Source organism: Aquila chrysaetos, chromosome 9, assembly GCF_900496995.4.
Source record: "Aquila chrysaetos chrysaetos chromosome 9, bAquChr1.4, whole genome shotgun sequence".
NCBI classification, from domain to species: Eukaryota; Metazoa; Chordata; class Aves; order Accipitriformes; family Accipitridae; genus Aquila; species Aquila chrysaetos.
Window position 1 is genome coordinate 40,279,082 of NC_044012.1, and position 16,646 is coordinate 40,295,727.

General features: G+C 38.0%; 2 protein-coding genes across 4 annotated transcripts in view; one reads left to right on the forward strand and one right to left on the reverse strand.

Moving 5' to 3' along the window:
• The window catches only part of GNAZ (G protein subunit alpha z), a 75,445-nt gene extending 64,400 nt beyond the window's left edge, over positions 1-11,045 (reverse strand). The window contains exons 1-2 of one of the 2 annotated variants that reach the window (XM_030026117.2): positions 10,511-11,045; positions 7,399-7,533 (exon numbers count right to left, since the gene is read on the reverse strand). The gene's annotated coding sequence lies outside the window, so the exon portion shown is untranslated. The remainder of the gene's footprint in view (positions 1-7,398; positions 7,534-10,510) is intronic. The other variant, XM_030026116.2, reaches the window with a different exon arrangement.
• Positions 1-16,646, forward strand: part of RSPH14 (radial spoke head 14 homolog) — a 105,021-nt gene that overhangs the window by 75,577 nt on the left and 12,798 nt on the right. The window lies entirely within an intron of this gene.

The following is a 16,646-nucleotide window of genomic DNA, read 5'->3' on the forward strand; positions in this document are numbered from 1 at the left end:
GTGCTGAGGTCAGAAAAGTTTCCCTTTTGTCCTTCTCTTCCTTAAGGTACCTAATTAGTTAGCTCACCATTTCATGACCCTTATCATTTCATTCATTTTGTTTGAAGTAGGCTCTTGAATCAAATATTGAGAACTGATAGGTTGATTTATGATGCTACATACATGATCTGCTGCTACTGTTAATAGTAATAAGAACAAATTTTGCAGGTTTTTCTGCATGAGGCAGTCCTAATAGCTTAAGTGAGAGTTTCACAAACCAGACAAATGTATGACAATAACCACACAGTACAGGTTTAACAGCAGCATTTCAAATGGTTGCTCTTTTGTTCTTTTTACTCTCAGTGACATCTCTTCTTGCCTCAAATAGCTGTGGCACTAAATTTATCTTAAAGCTGAAAGGTGCTAATTGAGCCTTTAGTTTATTCATTATTCAGCAATGGATCCTTAGTTATTCATTTCTCATATTACCAGAAAAAATTACTTATGGTAACACTGTATCCTACTATTAAGATGGCACGTAAAGCTGAAATTTTACCACTGATAAGAAGCCACGGATTCCTAAATATTCTGCTTAGCAGTCTGCATTTCACACACACGAGCTACGCAAGAAAAAAGCTGATGACTTACCATTATATTTCTTTTTGCTCACTAAAAATCTGCTTTTGATACTGTTGTAAAAAGAATTATGAGAAACAGGCACAGATCTGGGATAAGAATTAATATATATGGTGGAGGTTACTCAGAATGCAGCCATACCTCAGTGGAAAGGTCATACACAAATTTCTCAGCAAGGCATATTAGGTCAAAACAGTGCAAAAGCTATGGCAGCTGTATGGCTTCCAGCTTCCAAATTCACCCTAAACTCACAAAGCAGATTTACCAAGTGGGGGCCAATATCCACAATGCATAGCAGAACAATAATTTATCTAGAAAACTTTGTTAAAAGAGTATGAGGACATCTCTGAGACCACTCAGATTATACAGCTAGCAGAGGTGAGGTGGGGGGTTCTGCATTTTCAGTGATCTGTTCTCAGGTACCACTGGTTAAATATCATACCATTTCTTGCCTGATAACTACTTGTAGCCTTTCAGGATAATTGTGCTTAAAAGCATAGGTTTTGTTATGTTTTGGTTCATTTACAGCACACCTCAAGACTTTTAAATTGAGGTATTGGAGTCAGTATTGCAACTAAGATGACAAGGGTCCTGCCTCCTAATGCCATTTAAACAGTTTTTGCATCTTGTTGCAAGGCTGAAAAATTCCCCACAGGATGCATCCCAGTAATAAGAGAATAACTCATTATCTAATATCAACCTAAAAAGCTACAGACATTCCAGAAAACAAGGCACATAAAATTTCTTGCCTCACAACTCTAGCAAAATGCCTGGTAAGGTGTCTCCCATCTCTACCAAAAGCACACGTGAAGGCAATAGTTAAAAAGCTCACAGATGACTTTGCTTTCAGCCCAACCCACCTTAAAGCAATTCGAATTTTGTTTCAATTTTTTCCAGCTGGTAGCAATCTCATTAAGATGCAACGCCACTGACATACACGCTTACTAGAAGTCTCCTTCTCCCAAGTATATTTTGCACCAAATACTTCAGGAGGAAAAGGCAGTTTGTGTCATCTCTTTGCCTGCTGAAGACTCCGTGCATTAGGGAAACATCCAGTAAAAGTTTTAAGTATTTTTGCTCTTTTAGAGACACAGGGATGGCATAGAAATAGCAGAACAAGACAGTAGATTGTCATCATAATACTGATTGCATCTTCTTGACTATTCTGAGACCTTTTTTTTTCCCAGCTCTTAAGAATGAGGTACAATTTTCTCTTGTATTTCAGGTTCTCGTGTCTGCCGTGAAGTGGTGTAAATGGGTGGCCTGTACAAAAATAATTTTAACTGTCCTTTCCCATCTTTTCTGTTGGTTGCAGGAGGGAGCTTATCCATAAGGGTGAAATTTTTAAAGGCTTTTATAAAAGGAAGAGCCAAATCCTAGAACTTTTGCATGCCTGCATTATTTTCTTAAATCTTTTAATCTTGACCTACTACTGTTTATATTCTGTTGATCTCCACTTGTCTCTGACCAGTCCTAATACAAGTTGAAGAAATCATTTGTAGTGAAAAATAGTATTTCATATGGATTGTATAACTAGATAACTCTGAAAAAATATATCATTTTAAATTACATCCTAGAAAATATGGACTCTATAACTGATGATTCCAACAAAACAGATGCAGACACCAAGTAAACAATGAGATTGATATGCTTTTAATGTAACTCCACCAAATACAAATCTTCTTCACAACGTAAGAAAAGACAGACAATAAACATGTCTAAGAAAAATTCCATTTGCATATCATATCTCATAGCTGAATAAGAACAGTGCTGCATAGATTGACAGCATTCCATCTGGCCTCCTTTAAAAAAATGTTTACAAGCACTTTATTATTTTCTTGAATTGACTTGTTTATGTAAGCTTTTGATGAGGTCTGTGAAAAATTCTTGATAGATAAATCTTGAAAACATAAAGTATCCAAACTCCAAAGTTACAGTCGTATAGATAAGCTTTGATTAATCACAGACTACCCATATTTGGAGAAATGCAACACCAAGAATAAGATACTGTATGAAGATACCTAAATACTGTATTTTATCAAGACAGTACTACCTTCAAAATTCTCTCTGCTAATATTTTCATGTTTCATCACAAAGTAGATGAAACCAGGTTAATTTCTGGGGACTGTGCACATTCCATATATCATTTACTCTGACATGTAGAAACCAAATGCAAACATAGACAAAGCAAGTTCAAACTTTATTTTAAAAAATACTTTTTGAAATAATTAAGATATTTGCCTAGTGTTATTCTATAATATTTTGCTGCCCGTAGAAGGTGGTACACTTTTAATACTATTTTTATTAGTTGTGATCAAAAGACAATGTTACCAATAATAATTTTACATCAAGAAGGAGGAAAGGGTCTCAATTCTTTCACTCCCAAGTTATTTTCAGTGAGGAATAACAAGTCCTACCATCAGCAGGACTTTTCTGGATTTTAATCAAATTTAGTCTTTCTTGATTCTGACAACCAAATTTATCACTTGTCTCCAGTCAGCTTGTTTGGGTAATCCTAGTCAGAATAATGTAGGGAGGCATCTCTAGCCTAATAAAAACTCTTTAGCTCAGACTTACAGGCTGGGTATGGAATGGGAACTCTGTTGGTTTTCATGGACAATGACCTGTGCTTTCCCATTAATGGAAAGGAACAAGAACTCTTGCCTTTTTCAATTGGCCACTGCCCTGATAATACCAACTGAAATTACTTTTTAAACATCTAAATACAGATATTTTCTTGAGCAAGGTTTTTTCCTGTACTTGAAAGGAAGTCCTGTAGGTGATACTGGGTAATTGTTAATTCCTTGTCTATCTTATAGGTCCTTTTTTGTGGAGTACTATAAACTTCTATTTGGCTAGCCTTTTCCATTTGATTCTTATGAAAGACTGGTGGAAAAGTATAGAAGCAATGTAGATTACAGGATCATGAGAAAGCACCTTACTGTCTTTGTACTCACTTGAATTTCACTTGGCTGAAATCCTCTCAAAGAAAGATAATATTATTAGTAGACCTACTCAGAGAAGTAAGAAGGAAGGTAATTGTCCTGCTCACTGAGAAGTTCTCCCATCATTTGTTAATTAAGTCCACAGTACTTAAGGGTACTCCCAGAGTTCCATGTGACTGTGTGCCCAACTTTCCCTTTAAAGCATACTTTTGCTATAATAGGCATCACCTTTTTCTTTCAGATCAGTTCTTACAAAAATTACCATGCCTAAATGACTTCCAAATTAGGATATTGCAGTATTTTCTCCTTAAGGTTCATTGCTTTCCAGTATCAGAACATGATACTGTTCAACACCATGAATTAGTCAAAAATACAGAGAAACTTGGACACTCCTAGTCTTGATCTGAATAGGGGATCTGAAGTTTAAGATCTGACTAGGGAGAAATGGTTTTTTGTGATCCAGCCTTCGTTGTAGAGCCAGGTTGGAGCTGCCTAAATCTCAGCATGAATTAGAACAGTTTCCAGGTATGATCCCAAGAGGCCACAATATCACTGGCTGTTCTCGGTTTCCTTGACTGCAAAAGTGGGAAAAAAGGTAGAGTTGCTAGGCCAACAACACAACAAGGAGAGAGGCTTCTCTCATCACAGACCAGGGTGATATCCTCTGTAAACATTTAATTTTAGTTGATAACCTGCTTGCGCTGGCAGAGAACAGGACTATAACCAAACCAGTAATTCAGTTCTTTGTGGTAGGTTATTTCTTTATCAGTGTTTTAACTTCTGTTACATAGAATTGCACTGTTCAAGCCTACAGTGTACAATCAGTCCTCTTGGGGAAAATGGAGAATTGTAATCTGCAGTGTTAAAAGTCACTGATTCCTACCTCTTGTTGATGTTGATACCTGATACTTTCATTTGTTTAGACCACTATATATTTACTTGACCTGTGATATCAAAGAATATTGTACTGATATCATAAGATGCACTGATGTACACGTCAGCCTAAAATCTTGCCACGTTTAAAATGACAATCGCTAATCCCTTGACTTAATACATTGTTGAAATTAGTAGCCAAGAATTTGTTCCTGTAGCTTAAAAAAAATAATGTCTTCAGTATTCTATTTCTTTTTGTGAGCACGCTTGCAAAGCAAACTTGACACACCTATGTAATCACAGTCATGAGGCAAAGTTCAGATTTACTTTTGGGAACATTCACAGCAGGAAACATAATCAGAGGACTTAGGCACATCTAGTCAGGGTACAGAAACAATATGATAATAGAACAATTGTTCAAATTTGAAGTAGGCTAACCTTAGAATTTCAAATACCAACATAAATGTCACTGAATTACAAATTAAGGTAAATGTATCTGCTCATGGGCATAAATGGATTGAAAAAGAGGTTAAAAACATGTCTCTGAAATGACTGATTAAGGTGAGATTCTACCATCACTGAGCAATACAAAATGAAAGCTCAATAAGTTCTTAGCAATTGTAAGAATATATAAATATCTGCCCGTTACAAAATGGCTTCTATTATAGCATCCTGACTCTGCCAAATGTAAAAGCCCAGGCACAGAAAGGCATCTCGAGAGAAAACCTTCCTGCCAAGACCCAGTTGCAACAAAGGTATTTTGTGGGACACTATCAACTCAGCAGCAGTACAGAGATGCTCCAGTGCAACAGTGTTTATTCTGGTATATTTTAGTTTGGAATGGATCTGGTTAGCATAATATGCATTAATTTACTGATGGATTTTCATGCTTTAAATGATACAGAAAAAACTTTTATGTAGTATTGGTTTGAACCCTCTCCCATAGCATAAACACTAGGGAAGTCAACAGCTAATATCCTAGACTTTCTTTCCTCCTAAGACATCCAAACTGAAAAAACCCCACTCTAATTCACATGTATGTATAAATGGATATTACATATCCAAATGAAATCATATTTTGTTAATACATTCCAAATATTTAGATTATATGACTTGGGCTGGTAAATATCCAGAGAAGAAACTTTTTATTTAAAAAAACCCCTACATAATAACTCAAATTGTATTATTTTCAGAAAGGTGTTCCCTTAGATAATACGTAAGTATCCTTTTGAATCATAGATATATTTCTCTTTTAAAGGAAGAAGTATAATAACCAGGTGCATACCCCATCTAAACAGCAAGCCCCCACCCCGAGCTAAACATCCAGCTGTGTTTTTGTTACTATGCCATGACACTCTCATCTGAATTGATTACAATTCAGTTGAATTGTGTTTTTTCCTTCCACAATACAACTGTGTCAACTGTATTTGTGCATCAACACTTGACATGCTGTCTAATTGTATTTGCATTGATGCGTTTTGTGAAGATAACGGTAGTTATTTCACATTGTCTCGGTAAGGTTTGAAAACACAGAAAGCAGGCACACAAAATAAGGGTAGAAACACACTGGGAATGTATGCTAGAATACTGCCTGGAGTACTAGGAAAAACTGGATAAAACATTTGGATCACTTGCACCATTTTAGTGAATTCTTTCCTCCACAATATAATAGCATTGTTAAGGTACAGTTAGAGGAAGAAACCGGCATGCTAGCCTAGTTACTATCAAAGAAAACAGGGTTGGTAGGTAGGGAGTAGCATCTGTATTATTACTTACAAATATTTGTGGTGAACCATGAAAATATCTTCATAATTAGCTAGTTAAGATTGGTTAAACATTACAGTATAGACAGTAAGAGTGAGAGTCATCTGTCCAGATTTATCATATGCACGTAGGTGGCTACCTCTGAGCTAGTCACTCAGTGCTTCCTTTGTAGGCAGTGGAGAGAAATAGTCATTTCCAGAGGTCCGTTCATCTCAGACAAAGAGAGTGGTCAAAAACTGGTCTGATTAATTGCACTGTAGGAATCTCTTTTTCTCTCCATCAACTATAAGAGAAGCCTTAACAACTACTCCATACGTACGTGTCCATGTTATAGGTATCTAAAAGCGATGGCAATAATTCCTCCCAACTGCCAAGTCCAGGGAATTACTATTTAATAAATGTACTGTGAAAATATCAGATTAACAAGTAGTAGTTCCTAAGAAATTATTATTTGCTTTCTGGTCATTATCATTCATGTATGTGGGCAAAATGAATACTTAGAATTAGAATTTAGTTTTTCAGATTTGCCTCTTTATGTTTTTCTATTGGCCAACATGATCACTGGTAATTTCATGAGTGATTTTTGTAACATAGAATTGTCTGGAAATGTTATCACACATGTCTTTTTGATGTGATGACTTAGCAATCCAGAGGAGAAACAGCCCTCTGGTATAAGGGGCTTAAAGAAAAACAAGGGCAGAGGAAAATAGGATTTGTTGGGTAAAACTGTGTTCTCTGATGATACGTTGGATGTCCAATACTAAATAATAAAATGGGATTCTGGGGAGAGCTGAGTTTCTGCTGAACCATAGATAACACTCTGAGCTACAAAAGTTAAAAAACACATGGAAAGCTGTTGCCTTCTGAAATCTTGCCATGTGTTTTGTTAGCTGTGATTTTAAATATGTTTAATAGTAACAAATGTTTGAAGTCCAGGTAACAGAAATGATGGCCCAAATCAATAATCTGTTCCTTCCATCCTACTTCACCAATGCCCTTCAGTGTTAGTGAAAAGCAACAGTTGAAAGAAAAGAGTATTTTCTCTGTAGCTTTCATTTCAAGGGTTAAATTCTGTCCTTGATTACACTGGCATGAAGCTAGAAAAACTTAAATTGCTAATCTGTATCAAGTCCAGATTTAATAACAGAACAAATAAAAGCTGAATTTAGCCCTTCTCTGTCACGTTGTATATTCCACATACCTTAAATTGCCAGGGGACTTTGAGAAAAGGGTCAATTTTAGTTCTTTCAGATCAGTCTAGTTTTTCCCTTTTGTGATTATTCTTTCGTCAATATGGTAGTTGAAATTTGGAATTCTTAATCACCACTCTTGGATTCTGGAAAGTTTAATAAAAATGTGAACTTTGAATATAACATACAAAGTGTAAGTCAAATTCTCCTCTCAAGTAGACTGAAGGGAATCTGTTGTAACTATTAGTTGATGTGGATTTATTCTGGATACTTTGGGGATCACAAGGAACAAAACTTAGCCCTCTTTTTTAATAAAAATAGGACAATTTTTCTCACCAAGTATAAATAATACAATTGTATTTAAGTATGCCAGTATTTTCATTTTGAAGGGCTTTCATTTAAAAGTTCTCCTAGATAAAATGAAATAGTTAATTTTTTGCGTAGTAAGCTGTTACTGCTGAAGGTGCGTAACGTCAGCCTTAACAGCATTTGTCGGAATAACACTACAATTTTCTCAGTAAAAATAATATGATTAAAATCACTGATAATTTACAAATCAGAGTTTGTGATGCAAGTAGAGTTACTGAATTTGTCATTGAGACTGTGACCTCATAAAACTGTTCAACATTGTTGTTCCTAGAGGGCATGGGAGAACCTGATCAGTGAAACTATGCACGCTCATCTTGGGCCTTGGCTCTCTCCCACTGAAATTAGTGACAAAACTTCCAGTGGCTCCTGTGAAAGCAGGACCAAAACTTTACACAGAAATAATCAGATTCAACTCTCATTTTCAGTTACATAAATCTGGACAATCTCTTCTGAAATAAGGGGAATTACTGTGATTTAACCCAAAGGAATTGGGAGTATTTGTCTTTAATTCGTGGAGGGGGAGAGAGAAAAAGACATCCTTCCCTTATATTGCCTCACCACTGCATATCAGCCAAGACTCTATCTGCTGTCAAAATCCTTATCTGCTTAAGCTGGAGAGGAAGAGCTGACTTCACCATTTAAGGATTTAAGCTTTTATTGTCTACTGAATTTTCTGTTATCCTTATCCCTCTACTTATCCCCTTCCCCACCACTTAGCAGGTAGATTCCTTAAAAAGAAGGGACACATTTCTGTTTCCTGGTTCTGTCTAGTTTTCTTAAAATTTAATGTACCTTATTCCATCAGTATGTAATCTGAACTGAGACAACCAGAACACTTTCACTTCAGTCCTTAGAACTACCTGGCTGGTTATTTTTAGATTATCATAGTTAAATTCAAAGCCAAGGCCTGTAGCTGAAACACTGAGCTGTACTGGAGGCTTACTAAATTCAGGGTAATACCTCCAGAAGAGTCATTCAACTCTGTTCATCAGTGGTCAATGAAGTGACAAGCACATAATCCTCAGACGGAGGTGTAGCATTCTTTACGTAGCACATGGAGTTTATTCATCTCTGTAAGGCCTTTTGTCAGAATGAAATCTTCATGGCCCTACCCAGAATTTACACTGCTTTTCTTTCCTTACAAGCATGCATATGCACACAGAAGTGGGATTCTTCTTTGAAAATGCAAGTCAGTGCTTTGGTAATGGGAGATCATGAGATTTTCTCCTAAATATGCCATATAACTAGGATGTTTTCTTTTGATTGTAGCCATCACTGGCTTCTTGAAGACTGGAACTTCATTCTTCTGTACACATAGGCCTATCCTGTGATCATGTCCTCTATCCAAGGGCAGGGATCTGTGCTTTTTGCATGATAGCTTCCAACCAAATGATTTGATGGAGACAGCCAAGTTAATGGCAAAAAGCCCTCTGTTCTGCAGAGCTGTATCTCTTCAGCTAGCCATTCTATGCCCTGTTGAAGAAAAGTGACTATTTCTGCCTATAACAGCACCTAAGCCATCAGCTCAGACTTTAAATATCTATATCCATAAAGTCAGAAACAATTTCCCGTAAGAAAGTACAAAATACACGCTCATTTTTACTTCTTCATGATCCACAAGTCGATGTTCACAGTACCTTGTTTTTCTGCCTGACCTGCTGTTGCAACCTTTGTAGATGAAATTCTGACGGCCACCCGAAGGGTGTGACCCACAATGGCGCGAAATACGGAGCCACAATAAAAATCAGATTGTGGGTGTAAGAGTAACAGTAAATGGATATAAAGAAATGCTGAAGGGAAAACTAGTGAATTTTTCTCAAATCTTGCAAAGGAAAACGTTGTCGAGATGTGTCAGTAGCCTCCAGAATAAATACCGCAAGAACACACGTTAAACAGCGTCTACAGTGAAACAGCCAAAACCAGATCAGATCAGTACTCTTAGCAGAAATTAAACTGACATATATTTGTCTGTAGCTCTCTCGGCTAACATTGAAGGGTTGGGGGTTTTGTGTATGAATCACTCGCCCAAAATGCAAATGCAAAGATACCAAAAAATTTGTGGTTCACAACTGCAGATGGGAGCCGTCCACAGGTGCCGATTAATATAACAAAACCTCCTCGTTCCTTCACATGCACGGGCACACACGAAGAGGTAGAGCATCCGAGCTCTGCAGAGCCACGCATCCTTAGAATGAGCACATGCAACTGTTATAGGGAGGATTTATTACAGAAATTCGGCAGCTAGGAGTCTTTTCTGATGGAACGTTAGCCAGCCTGCATTTCCCTGGGAGGAGGTGCTACATAGCGTGGAGGTTCTTCTCCCAACAGGCTGAATCTAATGGATTACCTTTCTGAATCATTAAGAGAACGCAACGGATCTTAGTAAGGGTCAGGTATTGGATATTAATGGGTTATAATCCAGGCTAGGAAAGGGAGATGACTTAATTTTGTGAAAAAGGCATTAAGCTGAAGCGGCAGCTGATAGAAGGCCAGTATCCCTTGAGAAGGTCATTTTCACTGTATCAGCAGCCTGCCTCCCCTTACTATTTCTTCTCTACACACCGCGAAATATTTCTACCTGACGGTGACATTCATCTTTTCTTTCATCCGGCAAAAGCATAGCTTACTGTTTCAAAACGACATCTTTCTCTTCTTGCTTTACGAGTCCCTTTTTATTTTGGAAATACACGGAGAGGGAAATGTTCATCGCTAAACTGATTTAAGAGAGAAAGAAATGCAGAATATTTCACTCACCTCTTCAGCACCAGGCAGGCAGGCAGGCAGGCAGCCTCCACCTCCTCAATCCATCAGTACAAACGCTCGCATCCACTGACGCGTCTCCTCTCTGCTTTGGCCCTTTTTCACATCAGCATCTATGATTTGCAGCGAGCAGCCACACCATGACTGCAGACACTAGCCCCGCAGCCCAAGCAGGAGAAAAAACCTGCCCTTTCTCATCTTCTCCCCAGAAAACGCGATTTTTTAATTTTTTTTTTTAAAGGGGGGATTTTTTTTTTTTTCCGAGGCGATAACGGCAACGCTCGGCCGGTGGCCCCCCGCGGGAGACGGGGAGGTGCTCGGCGATCTCGCCGGGAAGCCGGGGCAGGGGGAGCGCGGGGCTGGCTCTGGAGGAGGAGGCGGAGGCTGCCAGCCCGTTTCCAAGCCAACGGCGGGGGGTACCGCGGGCGGGGAAGCGGCGGCGCGGCCGGCGGGCGGGCGGGCGGCTCCCGGCTCCGGCGGCGGCTCCGGGCCCTTGCGGCCCCCGCGACCCCCCCCTCCCCCGGAGCTGGCTGGGGACGGGCGGGTTCGGGGCTTTCGGCCTCGTCTCGCACGCTGTACGGCACTCCTGCCTTACATAATAGGCGCGCACGGCCGCGCGCCCTTGCCTCGTACGATGTAGGCTGCGGCTGTCGGCACAACCGCGTTGATCTGCTCGGGTTTGGTTAGCGGTTCCATGTTTTCTGCAGTAGTGCAGTTCATGGCTCCGTCGGGATTGTGATTTTCGTGATTCATTTCGCAGGGCGCGTGTTGGGGGAGCTGATGAAGTAGAGGGAGCAAGTCACACACGCGTTAGAACGATGCGATCGAGCGTAACGGGAGACAAAACACTTTGTTTACTTACATGGAATTTATCTACTGTTTGCATTCCCCTTTTTCCATCACTCAATTGCTCTCGGTACTGTGCGTTTATTTGCTGCTGCTTTCCCCGTGCTGCCTTTCTCTTTTCCTCTCTGTTGCATTTGTGTGTGGAACTTACTACAGCTTTTTTGAAGTAATGATGAGTATCATTTTCTTTTTATCTCAGTAATGGGTTTACCCTATTTATATTTTACATTTTTTCTAGCGTCTTCTTCCTTTTGGCCATACTACAATACTAGTTGCATTGTTGAATCTGCAGCCCTGATCAAATAGCTATGATTTCTCCCTACACTGCTAATCTTATAAACATAATTTGTTACCGATACACTTCTTCAGGAGATAGCAATGGAGACTTTCAGACATAGACGGAATGCAGGCGTTTTTCTCCCCCAATAAGGCTAACATAATACAGTGCAGAAAGTGTCTGATTCTTGTAAATAATATTACGTCCAGTACTGATATTATCTGCAGAGCTGTAGCATCGATGAATTATAATAATGAAATATTTTAGTGTAAAACACAATGTGGCAACATTATTTTTCTTGCACAGAAATAAGAGCCATGGATCACTATACCATGTGAGGGAAGTTTTCCTATAAGTAATGAATCTTAGGTCTTGTTCACACTAGAAGAGTTTGCCAGTACATCTAGACTGGCAAAGTTGTTCTGGTAAACTAACATTTAAAAAAGAAATGTCATATACATAACTTACATCATTCTCCCAGCAAAATTATAATATTAAAATCATAAATTTGCCCTGCTTTAATAAAAAATATAATCTCTACAGTTTTATTGTGAGATTTTAGCTTTCAACATATATGCACATGTGTCTTTTGGTGCATTTATATGATCAGGTAGTGGTCAATTTTAAAATTCTAACAGTGTTTTGTTTTGCAAATGTACTCTTTACTTGCAATTGCATAAATCCCTGATATAGTTATGTCGGCAAGGGAATAGAATAAGAAATTGTATCTGTGGTAACCGAGTAGTCTAGATAATAGGATAAAAGAACAATAACAAGGTGTACAGGTTTAATCTGCTACTCCATAAAGAACAAGTAGTTACTATAGAAACTGTCACATTACATGTATCTTTAGTGTAGTACTTTATATGTGAGAAAAAGCATCTTCCACACATTAACCAACTTTGGCAGAAATAACAGCATCAACTACCATCATCCTGGGTAGGAAGATCATCATTCACACGCTCTCTACAGATTTCATCACTTCTAGGTATTTTCAATTGATATAACAAAACGCTTGCTTTCCTGCAGTTTAGAGGGAGGCACCTAACTGTAGATCAAATTTTGTCAGTGAAGGAATTACAAGCATGCAGTACATGAGTAATGGAACAGGTCTTTCTCTGAGAAGTTTAGGTGGTGTCATTTCAACACCACAGTATGGAAACTTGCTGTTGATTAATGGCGGAGCTAAAACCCAACTCATCTGAAAAATAAATCAGCCGATATGTCTACGTTTTACTTCAGTCTCGCCTTGTCCTGCATCCAGAAATTCTCAATTAGGGCCTTTCAGCATGCTTTGATTGCACTACATGTAGCTAAGCTCCCATAGGAATTTAAAAAGAAATATATGTCTCAAAATGGCATATACAGGTATTAAATGCCAAAGTCAAATGGCATATAAAAACAGTTCTTTAGCTCAGTACTCTACATGTTGTTCTTTGTATATGGATAAATCGAAAACACACAAATACATATTGAAAGTGAATACTTTGCATTGCTTGCTTTGCCTGGAAATAGTAAACAGCAATTTGAGAGAATCGTGATGCTCTGACTGGATTCCTGCTCCCTCTTCAATGTCAGGCAGGTCACCATTTTTTCCTATATCGGAGCAGGTTTTAATTTGAAGGGAGTAGCATTTGACTGTTGAGGTGTAACATCTAATACGCAGCTTACTGGAACCCTTAACTGCACAAGCAAGTTTCACTCAACTTGCCAGTGCTATTCGTTGACCAAAAGCCAAATCCTTGCCTGTTTACTGTTGCTTTCTGTTTGGGATCAATCAAAATAGATGCATTCATACATGTTTGGTTTGAAGACAATAGTGCTAAAACAGAAATGTGCTCTTAAGTGGAAAATCCCATAGGGATTTTTCTAATCAATTACCCTTTATTATACCATGACAACATCAAAATATTTATATGCACACATGCAATGTTCTTGGTGAATGTACATCTCCAAATGATAGAGGGTAAATTGAGAGGCCACATCTGGTCTGTAATAAAAATATAATAAAAGACATTTTGTATTTCATTCAATTTTCTACCAAACACCCTCTTTTTAACAAGCAATTGTAGATCTGGGTTAGATATTTATAGATGGGTCTGTGATTCTCTCAGCATGAAGAACTGAACAGAACATTTAGAGAAGAATAAAAAGGCTGTATTTTTATTTTTAACCATTTCTCTCACATGGAAGAGTTTAAAATAGCATCAAGTACAGATGACTGGGTTCTGATATTTGTAACTGGTATATTGTTGCTTTGTACCGGTGATTGTGAGATGGTGGGGAAAAATACCCATGAAAGTACCTTCCAGCAGGTGGTATCAGCCTGACCGCATTTAGCTTTATCATTTAGGATGAAAATTCACTTTCTACCAGGATTTCACCCTTCTATCTCCTGCTCACACCCTTCAAGTAACTGAGGGTTTCACTTAATATCAACTGTTTACTCTTCCTATGAGGTCAAATCATGGAAGACATTTGAGAATGTGAACCCAGATAATGAGTTACAGCTAATACCACAATCAACCAAAGAGGACTCCTCTAGTTCTTCAACAGACAAAAAATTTAAAAAGAAAAAACCAACCAAACCCTAAAAACGTTAAGTGCCTTACATACCTTCCTTCACAGTTTTATTATGTACCTACTGTATTTGCAGCTCACAGCCATTGGCTCAACTGCTGAATCAGCAGTTGCCACTGAAGCCAAGTTTGGAAAAACAAGCATTAAATCCAGCAGCCGGTAGACAGCTGCTTGGAGGTTTGCCTGGAGCCCTGGAAGATACACTGGCTTTCCTGTGCGGTTAACTTTACGTAGCAGTCCTCACCTCTCCTAAGCTTTGTGATGGATACATGGACCCCAACTCCTTCAGAGCCTCTATGGGAAGAAAGCTGCAGACAGGGATACCATGAAATAAGATAAAGGAATGGAATTCTTTGTAAAGGACCCATCCTTCAAGGCTGCATTATTATGTTTAAAAAAAAAAGGGGGGGTGGGGGGTGGGGAATTAAAGTATTCTTCCCTCATTCTTCGTTATTAAGGGCAAAGAAGTGGGAAAACCAAAACAGAACCCCCTCAAACTTTAACCCAAAAAGAAAGTGGGGATCATTTAGTAAAGTATACAACAAAAGATCTGTGAAGTGTGAGCAACTGACAAAATCACTTGAGATCAAACTATGATTCTTTGGGAATTACACCCAAGGAGATGCAATTAAACAAGGCCAGGAATTTTTTTAAACCAAAGCTTTTAAAACAAAAAGTACCAGCTTCAGATCTCCTAGTAAAGTGGTCTGAGCAACAGGTTACTAGTTACTCTTGGGATACCCTCTTCCCTCCTGCAGTCTTCCTCTTTGAAGGTTTTCCACTTCGTAAGAATGATTAAATATTCATCGAAGCAGTGAGTTGAAAGTAGGTCTCTCCCACTTGAGGATACAGGTAGGCATTTAGGTCTTGTTTAATTTTTGCAATAACAAACAAACAAAAAGAAGAAATGTATTGATTTAAAATATTTTTTGTTTTGTCACTGATGTTCTTGACAGCTGAAGACATATCAAACTGGGTCCTCAAAAGAATTATACATATTTTAATAGGTACTTAGAAAAAAATGTTATAATTGGATTTCACATTTCCTTGTATCCTTTACACATGATAATTCTACTTCATGTAGGAACCATGACCTATAGCTACAATTTCAGCAGGCACTATTATTTGTCCCTTTTATTACCTTGTCGTGTCTGATTAACTGGAATAAGAAATTGGTAGTTTTAAAAAAAAAAAAAAGACTGAAAATTTTGTTTGAGGACGCAAAGATAATTCTGGGAAGCTGTGGAAAAAGAGCTGGGGATGTTCAGGTAGCTTTACTATAGGGACTTTAGATGTCAGAGCAGTTCTGTAAAAGTTTGGAATACTGCAGTCAGGTCTAAGTAATTAGTTTAGATAATTGTACACCCATTTTGTACCTACATAAAGATATTACATACATACATCTACCAACTGGTGATCATTTAAGAAGTACAAAGTAGATATACAAAGTGGTAGCTTTAGGCAGTTATAACTGATCACTACCTCTTTTGTGAAGCATTTTTAGACAGAGGGGTAAAAAAATTATACAAAAGACTGTTTGGTCTATGACTACATTAGTGATAAACTAATCAAAAATTGCATAAAAGTGACTGCTGGTTTTTGTGATTTACCACTTCTCTTTTTTAAAAGTTTTTGCTCTGTCAGTGACATGCACAAGATCAATTCAAATAACAAATGGAAGTGACTTAGGAAGCAATTCAGCCTCCAGACATAAGTCTCAAAGACCATTTTCAGCTTTCAAGAGTATCCCGTCTGGATCCAGCTGCACTCTAGAAATGTCCAAGTGTCCTGTAGGTCTTAAGTCATATCTGACAGTCCCACACAATACCTCAGATACTAAAATGATATTAGAAACCTACATTTAGCCATCTGAATCACTGTTACTAACTGGGTGATGGAATCAATGAAACAGGCAAAGCACATTATGCTAACTTTACCTACCAAATTAACTGATTAAATTGATAAACATTTTATCAAATCTTTCAATAAATGTAGTTTTCAGACTTACTTATAACAGTTATTTTTAAAAGCATATCAAAATGGCAGTAATTTCTATCAGCTGATGAAATAGTTTCTGGTATCTGTTATAATTGTTGCAATCTGATTCTCTGTTTCTGTTTAACTGTGTTTTGAATACTCTGTATATAAAGTTCTTAAAGATAAGCACATTAGTAGCACTGTTGAAGTGTCTATGCTTAACCTGGCATGTTTACAGAAGCTAGACCTAATATTTTAGTCCAGGTTAAGTAACAGGTTCATTTCACTGTTGTTGTGGCTTGGGTCCTACTGCACTAGTTGTTTTCCAAATAAAGGCTAGAAAAGGTCTCTGCAAAACAGCTTCATTCATTCACTTAGAGACCCTCATTCAGGAACGCATGTCTAATCAGAAAATATGTATACTGTTAAGACATGTGCCTAGTTGTGATA